Raw genomic sequence first — 12,920 nt, 5'->3', positions numbered from 1 at the left:
ATAAGCAAATGCTTGCCTAGAACAATGTAAAGAGAACCCAACCAAATTGGCGTCTTTAACGATACTCCTAGTTTATGAAGCGAAGAATCAACTGTTACTTTTTTCCTTTTTAGGGATAATTTTAGATTATCTCCTCATAAATTTACTATCTTCAAATCTCCCATTATTTTTAAAAATCTCAATTTACCTTCTATTTTGTTAAGAAGACCCAAAAAAAAAAAAAAGCATCAACTCAAATTATTCTCTTACCTTTTGAATAAAAATAGGGTAACTTGAGATTGTAAAAAATAAAATAATAATTTAAGGATAGTCAATTTACAACGAGGTAGTTTACTTTATATATATACACTCATTCTTTAGTTCAGGTGTCGTCCTAATTTTTTTTTTTATGTGAACACACTTTTAAACCATAGAGTTTACTAGAGTCAAGATCTTAAATCTCTTAAATCACATGGTTTTATAACTCATTCAAAAATAAGCTTATAAAACCCTATGATTTAAGAAAGTATCTGTATTAGGGCCCCCGCATAATGATTATATATACAGTAAAATCTCTATATAGTCATATTGGTGTGACTGGAGAAATTTATTCTTATAAAGATGTTATAATTCAATAGAGGTGTAGTACAAAAATTATTCTCTTTGCTTAATTATCCCTAATGCAAGTGATATAGAGGTAAATCGTGTCATGTATTAATAAATTAATTAGTGAGTCAAATTCAATGTATAGACATAATAAATTAATTAGTAAGTGAGTCAAATTCAATGGATAGATATTAGTAAAAAAGATATATAGTTTCAAAAAACTAATACAAAAAGTTTCATGCCAAGAAGCTACGAATATACTTAAGAAGTTATAAATATTTTGGTTTCAACAAAAAGATGTATATGCTGACCAATTAATACATACCCGTAAGTTGAAAGGTGTGGTTGCAACTTAAAGAACAAATCATTGTCATAAGGAACTTTAGAAATATATTTTGTTCCATCTTAATTATTTAATGTAACATGGTATATATTTTTGAAATATTATTACTATGTGCAGGTAAGTTTATTATTGTATTATCTAGCAAATTATGCATTCGTTCTATGGTCTTGTATAAACTGCTACAGCCACTAACATAATTCGAAAAAAATAAGCAAAATAATATTTGCACCTTCAAATTGGCAACACCTTTGGCGCAATTTAATGAACCTCACTGCAGGGCAATACCTTATCGTGTCCCATTTCTAGCAAGCAAATGTAGATCACCAAAAGAAAAAATTCAAAATATGATTTCAACATGAGAGGGGATATTTAATACTTGAATCTCAAAACTTGAAGTTCATTACTCAAAATTCTGTCATGTTTGCAACAATTTCCACAATGTCATATCCTCATTCAGTAACATAAATGGCTTTAATAATTAATAACAATCCAAATATAAATTCCAAACTATAAAAAAAAACACATAAAACTTATGCCCAAATTGCTGTCATGCAAAATAAGTTTAATTTCGTCTAACGATATCACCTCTGAAACCAACTAACAGTTATACCACTCGTGGCTGATCTCCTCAAACAACTAAAGGTTTATGATTACATAGCAAGTACAATCACAGGAAGTAGATAATCATTGTAATTCATATCAAGTATTTAAAGCATTAATCGGCATATAAACTATTTGGTAGTCCCTTAATCAATGAAAATGGATTAATATTAAAATCAATCTTACCAAATTCTACTAGTAATGTACACACAATAAACATTCTCCCATGTCCAAGCATCCAAATCAAAGAAGTTCATCTTATAAGCCCATGTACATGTCTTTGGGTTAAACTTTGCCTCAATTAAAGGATGCGAGATATTCATGTACTGTCAATATCTATGAAATGAACCAGAATAAGTCTCTACTGTTCCATTCATTTTCCCATCCACATCAATCTTCTAAAACCCTGTTAGGGCATTTGTACCTCAATATCATCATCCAACAATAAAATCCTATGCAATTTTCATTACATCTCAGGCAAACAAAACCTCAAATGATTAAATATCGACAAGTATTTCGGATTCTTAAGCTTCATATTACTACCATCTTTCTTAGCATTCTTAGTCTACTTCTGAAAGTAAAACCTCTGCAAATGAGCACACTAGTTGTGGCACTTACCGTAGGGACATGTGACAAATTCAAAAACTTATAATCCTCCACAGCCATCGCGTCTATACGTGCCCCATTTTGATCTTTTAATTTACACATAATCTGCATTCCCCGACTTTCATTTTCTCAGTCGCAAAATTAAACACATGGGCACAAAAAAAATTACCATTATGATAAATTTTGGGATACTCGAATTCTGCAGCCGTGGGCTTCCCTTCGTTGTTATACTTCACCGGATAAACAATGCGCTCTTCCATCAACCTCAAAGCTAAACAATGCAACCTCGTAAGCATCAATTCCACAACACTCAAACTCGAAAAAGCTCTTTCCCTTTCGGAACCATTCAACTGTTCATTGCAAGTTAAAAAAATTACTCTTAACTTCTGAATCTTGAATTGATTATCAAAACACTTTTTGCCCGCCGTAATTATTTGGCGAGTCAATTTGTTTTTTTCCTTAACTTTCTTTTCGAATAGTCTCCATATTGGTTTGGTCAATTTTGAGAGAATCGAACTCCATTACAGTCCGATAGGTGGTTTAATAATAAGACCCGTGCACATTATTTCAGAGATCAGCAGAGATTCTAACCCGATTCGGATTTTCAAGGTTCAGTTTATGGCCGTCACCGCCACCGCTTGATCAACAGCGGCTTCCTTCCTAATTTAGTCCACTCGCGGATTCAGAGAATTGATTTCAGCGCCAATACGGATCTCGAATGGATGCGATTCCATGCGACCTTGAATTCAAACCCTAACTGGATATTTGGAGCTAACAGAACGCCCTTTCTTTATGCAATTTTCATCGCTGAATAAAAAATAAAAAAAGGGCTCCCAAAGTTGTAAGTTGCACCTTCAAATCGCCATTAATTTATATAAGCCGTTAGATTGAACTCTGAACCATCTAATGGTTAGATTGAAAAATGACAAAAATTGTTGTACAGTATAACAGTGGCAACATAGGCGGACCCTCCTTTTTAAAGGTTTTATTAAGATCGGATTTAGTGAGATAAAATGGAGTTAAATATTACCATTCATTAATTATTTCCCAAGATTTTCTTTAAACAAGGTCCAAAAGCTTACCTTGGGCCTGCAAAGATAAAATCATGAGAGGTGATATTTGGTCTCTTCAATCTATTTCATTAATTCCCACTTTTTAATTTATCCATTTATTTTCAAAATTACCCTTAATAACAAATTAAAATAAATGTTATTTTTATTTGTTTCTTTTGTCTTTGCAATCTTTCTCTTGCCCTGGTTGTCAATGATTAAAGGTCTATTCCAACTTTCCCATTTCTTTTGCTAATGCATGCCCAGATGCAACTGAAATTAAGGACATATAGTCCGTTTGAAAGTATGATGAGGTAGTTGAGCTGTCAAAGCTCATAAGGTGTTTGGTAACATTTGTAGTTGTGTTTTGGTAGTTTAACAATTTTTTTTTCTCAACTTCTATTCCACAACTATACATTTTACTCCACAACAGCTGCAGCTTAAAAACTACAACACCTCACTCCTAAACATATTCATAGTTTTGTCAATAGAACCTTTAATGAATTTTATTGTTAGGCAACTTTCTAAAGATGGAAAATTGTCTCTTACTTTGGAAGCTTGTTTTCTGGCTAAATTTTCTTTTCATGTCTGGAAAAATTGTTTATCTGGTATTGTATTTCAGACGCTGGGCAGTTTGGAATTTCTTCATGGAGCTGCCCTTTATCCTGCATTATTCCACCATTCTTTACATCTTTGGAGGTTCGCATGTTTTGTAGACCTTTATAATCTCTAGAAGTGCAAATTTTTATTGTGATCATTTGAGGATACATATATGTCTTTATCATCCTCAGTGTAAAATATATATTAATCGGTGGTGGTGATAGACTAGGTTTAACCGTTTAATTATGATACTAAGAGCGCAGATGAGAGAGGGTAAAAATACATTTATCGTTAATTATTTTTTAAATTTACAGAAATGATAACTTTTGAAAATAAATGAATTAATTGAAAAGTGAGGCCGATAAAATAAATTACCCAGTATATTAGAGAATTTTAAAAAATGGTGCGTGTGAGGACACTCAACAATTTACAAATTTCCTTTAACAGTGATGTTCGTTAATAAGATTTTAGCTTTTCCACGTCACTGACTTACATTTACATATGCAATTATGTATGTTGCATTCAATCAACCTGCACTTTGAAATAACGCATTGACGCCGCAACTTCCAGGAAATTTCTGGCATTAATTCCAAAGTCATCGTTTTTTCCGCAGCTTATTTTTCTTTTTTCTTTTCCCTATGTCTGTCTCCTCAGTAAATTGAAAGAGAAATTCTAAGCAAAAATAAACCAAATTCAAGTTGCATGAAAAGCGTTTTGAATGATATGTGTATATGTCCATATCCCGAAGTCGCACGATTTTCACCCACCAAGAAGAAAACACATGTACCACATATACTTTAATGATACAATAAAGTAAAGTGGTTGAAACTGCAAGGTGAGGGGTGGTCAGAGATGGGGCATAATAGCCATTAACAAGCATTTATTTGTCATTTGTTTAATGAACCAAAGGGAGATCGTGAAGAAGCAAGAAAACAATGTGGAGATGAAAGCATATACTTCTAACTAAGGTTACAGTTCTTTCACATTCTTGACTTACATGTTGCATCCATTCAAAGTCCCGGTACCAGCTCCATTTAAACGCAATGACCTATGAAGTACAACCCAATATTTCACTTTTATGACAATGAACATGTTATTGTGCTGATCCCTAAGAAATCAAAACCAGAGTCTCTTTCGGACATGAGGCCTATTGCGTTATGCAATGTCCTATATAAAATTGTCGCTAAAATGCTCTCAAATCGTATGAAAATTGTTCTGGGCTCTGTAGTGTCTGAATCTCAGAGTGCTTTTATACCGGGTCGAGCCATCACTGATAATATCCTTATATCCTCTGAAATCATGCATTTTTTAAAAAGGAAACGTCAAGGAAAGGTTGGGGCAACTGCTCTTAAAATCGACATGTCGAAAGCTTATAACCGTATTGAATGGGATTTCTTGGAAGCTATGTTGCTTAGGCTGGGTTTTGATGGTAAATGGGTGACCTTGATTATGCTATGTGTTTCTACGGTTCGATATCATGTTATTCGGGATGGGAAGGAGATTGGTCCTATTGTTCCTAGTAGAGGGCTTCGTCAAGGGGACCCTTTGTCGCCGTACTTATTCATCCTTTGTGCGGAAGGTTTAAGTGCTTTAATCCGCAAGAATGAGCGTGCTGGTTTGCTCCATGGGGTTAAGGTAGCTAGAGGGGCTCCTGTTGTTTCTCATTTATTTTTTGCGGATGACTGCTTTTTGTTCTTCAAGGCTACCAACAGTGAAGCTCATGTGATTAAGCGCATTCTTGGGGTGTATGGTCAGGGGTCAGGCCAGATGGTGAACCTTAGCAAATCCTCAATTTCCTTTAGTTCAAATGTTAAAGAAGACGTTAAGGAGCAGCTTTGTCATATTTTAGCGGTTAACGCTACTGCTAACCATGGCACTTATCTTGGCTTACCCTCTTTTGTTGGCAGGAATAAAAAGGAAGTCTTCAGTTATATTCGAGATAGGGTGTGGCAAAAGCTTCACAGCTGGAGTATGAATTTTTTGTCGGGAGCTGGAAAGGAAATTCTGTTAAAAACAGTGGCTCAAGCTATTCCCAATTATGCTATGCAGGTTTATCTTTTGCCTCTAGACCTTTGCAAAGATTTAGAAACCATGATGAACTCTTTCTGGTGGGGAAGCAGACGTGAGGGGCGAGGTGGTATTCGCTGGATGAAATGGAATTTGTTGTGTAAACCAAAGACCACTGGAGGAATTGGCTTAAAAAACCTTCACAATTTCAATGTGGCAATGTTGGGAAACAAGTTTGGAAGCTGTTAACGAATCCAAAATCTCTTATTGGCCAAATTTTCAAAGCTCGGTATTTCCCTCGCACATCTATTGTAGAGGCTGTCTTAGGTCATAATCCAAGTTTCATGTGGAGATCTCTGTTGGCAGCCAAGCATATTATTGTTCGCAGTAGTAGGATCCAGGTTGGCAGTGGTCAGAACACTCTCATCGGGTCGGATCCTTGGCTTCCTGATGTAGATAATGGGTTTATTTCCACCAGCTTAAATGAAAGTTTAGCTTCAGCTCCAGTCAACAGTTTGATGGTCCCTGGGCAGCGTAGATGGGACTATGAGGTAGTGGCAGATCTCTTTGATACTCGAGACCGAAACCTCATTTTGCAAATCCCGCTGAGTTCTCGAAGAGACAAGGATGTTTGATACTGGATGGCTGACCCCCATGGGTTGTATACTGTTCGGAGTTGTTATAGATTGCTTAACAACTATGTCAACGCCCCATCTTCTGGTATTTGGAGGAAAATTTGGAGCTTGGAGGTGCCTAGTAAGGTGAAGGTTTTTCTTTGGCGAGCTGCACAGAATGTGCTTCCCACCACTGATAATCTTATTTGGAAGAGAGTCGAGGTAATGCCCATATGTTCCCTTTGCAATCAGCAAAAAGAAACTATTGTGCATGCTTTGGTGAACTGTGTTTTTGCTCAGACTTGTTGGCTGACTTCTTCTCTTGGTTTAATTGGACCTCAACCTTCTTTTCTTAATTGGTTGGAGCTTGTTTTTTCTTGCTGTCATAAAGAGATGTGTAACCTTGTTGCCATGATATGCTGGAGGATCTAGTACCGGAGGAATGAGAAAGTTTGGAATAACAAAGTCTGTAGTGTTCGTCATGTCCTCAACTCTGCTGGAAATTATTTGTTTCAATGGCAAACTGCGAGGCAGAAATCTGATGTCAATAATGCTACTTGTTTCCAAGGCTGTCATGGGGCAATTTGCTGGACACCTCCTCAGTTAGGTTGGCTTAAGTGTAATGTTGATGCCGCAACATTTTCAGCTCAGGGAAAAGTAAGTTATGGAGGGGTCATTCGCAACTCTGATGGCCTTTTTGTGGCAGCTTGCTGTGTATCTGTCTTGGGTAGTTTTGGTGCAAGGGATGCTGAAGCGCTTGGTGTGTGTGAGATCCTCAGCTGGATTAAGAAGCGCATTTTGTCTTGTGTTGTAGTAGAAATGGACTGCATTCAGGTTTTTAAAGCTCCCACAGCAAGCTATTCTTGTCCGAATGGGTATGGTCTTATTCTTGATGATTGTCTAGCTTTAGCTAAGTCTATAGGAGATATTGAGTTCACTTTTGTTCGAAGGTCTGCGAACACTGCCGCCCATGTTACCGCTCGGGTGAGGGGTTCCTTGTCAGGCTTTGAGGAGTGGAGTCATGTTCCACCTCCTTGGTTATTTACTTCTCTGTAATCTTTGCCTTTTAATGAAGTTTCCAGTTTAAAAAAAAAAAAAAACATGTTTTAGTGGATATTTAAAAGCAATTTGGATGTTCTTAGTGGGGCTGTCCTTTATCCTGCATTATTCCACCAGTCTTTACATTTTTTGAGGTTCTCATGTTTTTTAGTCCTTCATAATATCTAGAAGACGAAAATTTTAATGTGATTCTTTATCATCCTCTGTGTAAGATACATACTGGTAGTAGTGATAGACTAAATCCAATTATGATACTGAGAGAGCAGATGAGACATGGCAAAAATACATTTATTCTTAATTATTTTTTAAATTTATAAAAAAGTTAATTCCATAAATAAATAAATTAATTAGAAAATGGGATTGATGAGATAAATGACATAGTATATTAAAGAATTTTTAAAAATGATCATTATGGTCCTTTCATTCACTAGACAATTTTCCTTTAATAGGAATTACTTATTAATAAGCCATAAGATTTTAGCTTTTCCACGCTATTGACTTAAATTTACACATGCAAGTTCCATTCAATCCACTTGCATTTTGGAATATATAACAAATTCACACCACTAACTTCTAGGAATTTTCTCGCATTAATCCCAAACTTCTCTGCAGCTTGTTTTTCCTTCTGTTTCTTTCTCCTATGTCTGTCTCCTTCAGTAATCTGAAAGAGAAACTCTAAACAAAAAAAAAAAAAAAAAAAGTTCAAGTTGAATGAAAAGCGTTTTGAATGATATGTATATATGTCCATATGTATCCTCATCAAGTCACTCGGCTGAGACCCACCAAGACAAGAAGAAAACACATGTACGATCCCACATATTCTTTCACGATACAATAAATTAAAATGGTAGAAATTGCAAGGTGGGGGGGTGTTCAGAGATGGGGCATAATAATAGCTAGCAACATGCATTTGTTTGTAATTTGTTCAATTTGAACCAAAATGAGATTGTGAAGAAGCAAGAAGACAAGGTCGAAATGAAAGCATATACTTCATGACTAAGATTACAGTAATTACAGTTCTTTCACGTTCTTGACTTACATGTTGCATTCATTCAAAGTCCCAGTACCAGCTCCATTTAAACGCAGTGACCTATGTCGTACCATCCAATATTTCAGTTTTATGACAATAAAAATGTTTTAATAAACCATTTATTAATGTTACCATTTAATATGTATGCTTTGCAATTCTTTTTTTTTTTTTAAGTGATAGTTGTTGTGCGCGGAATGCGGAATCAAGCGCACCAAATAATTATAGAAAAATAAAAGACACAAGAATTATGTGGTTCGGTAATTAAACCTACATCCACGGAGGCAAGAAAGAATAATTGTTTATTTAACAATTAATAGAGTACAATATTTGAGTAACGAATCTCACTTCCCAGAAACCCAAATATACCCAATACTCTCACACTCTGCAGGAAAGATAAATTCCCCATACACACTTCTCTCACTTCTCTCAAAAGCTTAGAAACTTATGAGCTTGACAATTTTAGGATGATTTCAAATGAATGAAATCCTTAACTATATATAAAATAAATGAATTACTATGCAAAGAATAAAATAATTAAAAATATAATGTTTAATTATTATTATTTTTCAAATTCATCCCCTTTGTCAATTCTTTCTTTTCGGCTACAAAATCAATTTTGATTTTGCTTCTCTACGATTGTTGGTGCAACCAAGAATTTGTTGACTTCAACAATAGTAGTATGGAAACAACAAATCTCATTCCATCAACGCATATATACTAGTAAGTAATGGCTCTTTCAAATCTGCTGAGTGCTCCGGTGACGGCGTATGGTGAAACCAGAATTTTCATTCGATGGGGGCGTATGGAAACACCAAACTTTATTAATGCAGCTGGCAATATGTTCGAACAATGAAACTGAGGGGGTAAAGAATAAAATTACCTAGATAAAGGTCATTTTTAAAGCTTGGTGTCCAGGAACTCCCCTAATTCCACTCCTCTGTACATGTATTGGTCATGGTGCGAGATATTAATTATCAGCATACAATTTGAATTATTCTTCTGGATTGGAGTTGAGAATTTATCCTTTAGGGGCTTGATAGTTTCTTTGGCTGGTTAGTTGAGTTCGAATCTTTGAGAGATAGGGGCTGAAAAATTGATTGAACTTTCAGTAGCAGCCCTGATTATAATTTTTGTTATTTTTTTGCAATAGACTGCACGCTCAAAACCTTTTGAGCAAAGTATCCCAATGCAAAAACACAAATTAGAATCTCTATCTCCATGGTTGGTGTGTAAGGGGAACCGATTCATTGACCTGTAGCTTTTACGTTAAGAGTTAAAACCAACCGGATCAGCATATTCAAATGACTGAAATGCCCTTACTCATGTATACATCATAAATCATTTATAACGGTTAAAAATTCAATATTATGAAGGCAGAGAAGTCGTCGACCTGTGTGATAGAAATGTTAAAACTAGGTTCTTGCTAATGTAGAACATTAATTAGGGATTAGGAAACACTAAACAATTGATAATCGGGGAGAAAACTTCACAAGTGCTGATGGAGATGGTTGGGGACTTGTTCAAAGCCTTGAAATTAAATGAAGGAATTTTGTTTTTCTTTTTTTTGAAGAGAATTTACTAGCAATTAATAATTTTGACTTATACAATTCAAAGCTTGAATTTTGGAAGTCTTTCCTTCCCAGTGATTGTATAAAAGGATTGATAGAATTGAATAATCCCCATTCATTTTTTTTCCTGTTTTCAAATAAGTAATATGTCAAAGTGTTATAGGAATAATGTTACAGTCTGCACTTTGCTTGTTGCCTATATGGTTATTATATCAATCAGTTCATGTCCCTTGGTAATAGAAGCAAGAATTCGGAATTTCTCAGCTATCCAAGGTGTGCAATTAAGAACATGAAATTAATTTTTTGATCCAATTAATTGAAGAACATTAATTTTATATATCCTTCTACTATTTTTGTATTTTTGTTTTTGCTTTTATTGCATTTTTAATTTTCTTAACCTTTGTATTGAACTCTCACTGACAGAAAGTTTAGTCCATAAAAGTACGACTGAAGGGTTACGCCATCAGAGAAGTCTGAGGAAAGTTCCTGCATATGGAAATAATCCGCCGCCACCAAATACACCCCCACACAATCAATAAGAATTTGCAAGGTGGGGGGTGGTCAGAGATGGGTCATAAAAATTGTAACGCCTTCGAAATTTTTCTTCTTTATTAATAATTATAGCAATTCTTAGATTGATAATAAGAAACGTTATTTCTTTTGATTGTTTATTAAAGGATTGTAGAGAATGATTCAAGGCTTTTCTAATTTACTATAATTATTTAGAATTTTTTAATATAACATTTATTAATTTTCGTTATTTTGGGATTGTATAATTTTGTTATATTATTCTTTTAGAATTAAGAATAAACTGAGATATTAATATTAGTTATAATATTATCTTTTGAGACTATTGAGATATCTTGAGTAAAACTCAACATTTTAGTTGAGGATGTTGATTATTGGAGTTTGTTGTATATTGAATTATTTTAGAAGTGTTTTTTCTATATTTTCAGATTAGGAGTGTTATACTTATAAAGGAGATTCTGTCATATTTTCAGTAGAATCCTTACTAATTAGATTATTATCAAGTTCATTTTGATGAGATTATTATACGGTAGATGTGTATAAACTGCCATCACAACCACAGCCCAACCCAAGGCGCTCAAAAAGATTGCTCAAACAACGGCAAACCGCCAACAATCCACTTACACATCTACCATATACACCTGTAAACCAACCCCATGCTGAACCACCACCAACATCCACTGTCTCTATCCTATCAAAACTTCAGAAACCTTCGGCGGTCTCTATTACTGTGAATGAACAAGAAGAAATGGCAGAAAACCATGACCAAGACACCCCATCCCTTCGTGCGACCCCACATGCACGTTACACAAACGTGCAAAATAGCAAGCATGGCGGCCAAGATGACCAAGAAAGCCGTGGTGAATAAACAAATCAGTCACTCCCACATCAAAGTGAAAACCGAAGTCAACCACTTGAGGAAGTGGAAGAAAGCCGTGACCAAAACCCCTCATCGCATACCAAAGTTTGCACCTCCAACCGTGAACAAGTTAAACATGGTGAATCACAAGATCCAGCCATCACAGCCCCTGTACAAGCTCAAAAACAACTCTCAGCTGTTAACTTTGCAACCACCGTTAATGGCCGAGATGAAGCTTCTGAACAGCCCCTTGATTACACACGTTTTGGTACACAAACGGCATGTACCAAAAGTCAGCCAAGACAGCCAGCTTCGGCCCAACCGATAAGCAAAAATTCAGAAATTCTCGACAATCCCTCACAGTTTTTGACCACACACACGCGGCCACGCCCATAACTCGCTTTCACAAAGTCCATAAAGTCAGCCATGCTCAAGTAATGTTGTCCCCTATGAGCTCAACATTTCAAAGCCTTCACATGCATTAAAGATTTCCAAAATTACCTTACATGCCTCCACTCACGCCAAAAATCAACATGCAGCCTCACAAAATACATGTACTCATAACACTTTTCCTATGGCATCACCAAAAAGCCAACATTCAAACAGTGCACGGGACCCGCTTCTGTCTCCCACTCATTCAAAATCAAACCCCTCAATTCCACCAATAAATGCACAACTTTCGGCTTATTTTTCTTCCCACCAAAATTTGTCTCCCCCTAGTACTTGCAATACCCACAGTAATCATGAAACCCTCCATAACCATTCAACATTAAACCCACAAGCCCAAATGCACTCGGAAGCCCATCCCATTAATATCCATAAATCCAACTTCAATTATCAAGCCCAAAACCAAATCAATCCATTAAACCACAAAAAGCCCAAACATCCAATATAAGTGTACAAGTCCAAAATCAATCCCAAACTAATAATTCATCGAACACCAGCCCAAAACCAACCTCAAAATCAGCCCACTTCCATCCTGACATACGCATCAGTTTTAACTTCAACTCCCAATCGAAATTTAAATATGCCGATAAAAAAATCCTTTGCTGAAATTATAAATGGGCCCACAACCTCGATGGTCCCCGTCAAGATAGTCTCTTTGTATGAGGATAAACCAAACGTGTAGTTTTCCGTAGAGGAAGTCAAAGTGATGGCTATTCCATTCAAGTTGACATTGGTCGGTAAACTTTCTTACAATCACCCTCGTATGAAACTAATTAGAAAATTTTTTAGCTCGTTGGAATTAAATGGAAATTCTCAAATTTCTCTATTAGATAATCGTCACATTTTAATTAAATTGAATGTTGAAAAAGACTACACTCGCCTGTGGGTTAAGCAGATTTGGTATGTTAATGGGAGTGCCATGAGAATTTTTAAATGGACTACAGATTTTTCGGTGTTCTGAGGAGTTGCCCATTGTTCCTCTATGGATATCATTTCCTTATTTGCCTATCCATTTTGTGCAATGC

General features: G+C 35.6%; 1 pseudogene; it reads right to left on the bottom strand.

Annotated features, from left to right (window-relative positions):
- Nucleotides 1-1,710: 1,710 nt before the first annotated feature.
- LOC112096150 lies at nucleotides 1,711-2,674 on the bottom strand (annotated as a pseudogene).
- Between the last annotated feature and the right edge of the window lie 10,246 nt (nucleotides 2,675-12,920).

This window comes from Citrus clementina, unplaced genomic scaffold (assembly GCF_000493195.1).
Source record: "Citrus clementina cultivar Clemenules unplaced genomic scaffold, Citrus_clementina_v1.0 scaffold_8, whole genome shotgun sequence".
NCBI classification, from domain to species: Eukaryota; Viridiplantae; Streptophyta; class Magnoliopsida; order Sapindales; family Rutaceae; genus Citrus; species Citrus x clementina.
The sequence above is the reverse complement of the archived record's forward strand: the minus strand, read 5'-3'. Positions and strand labels throughout refer to the sequence as shown.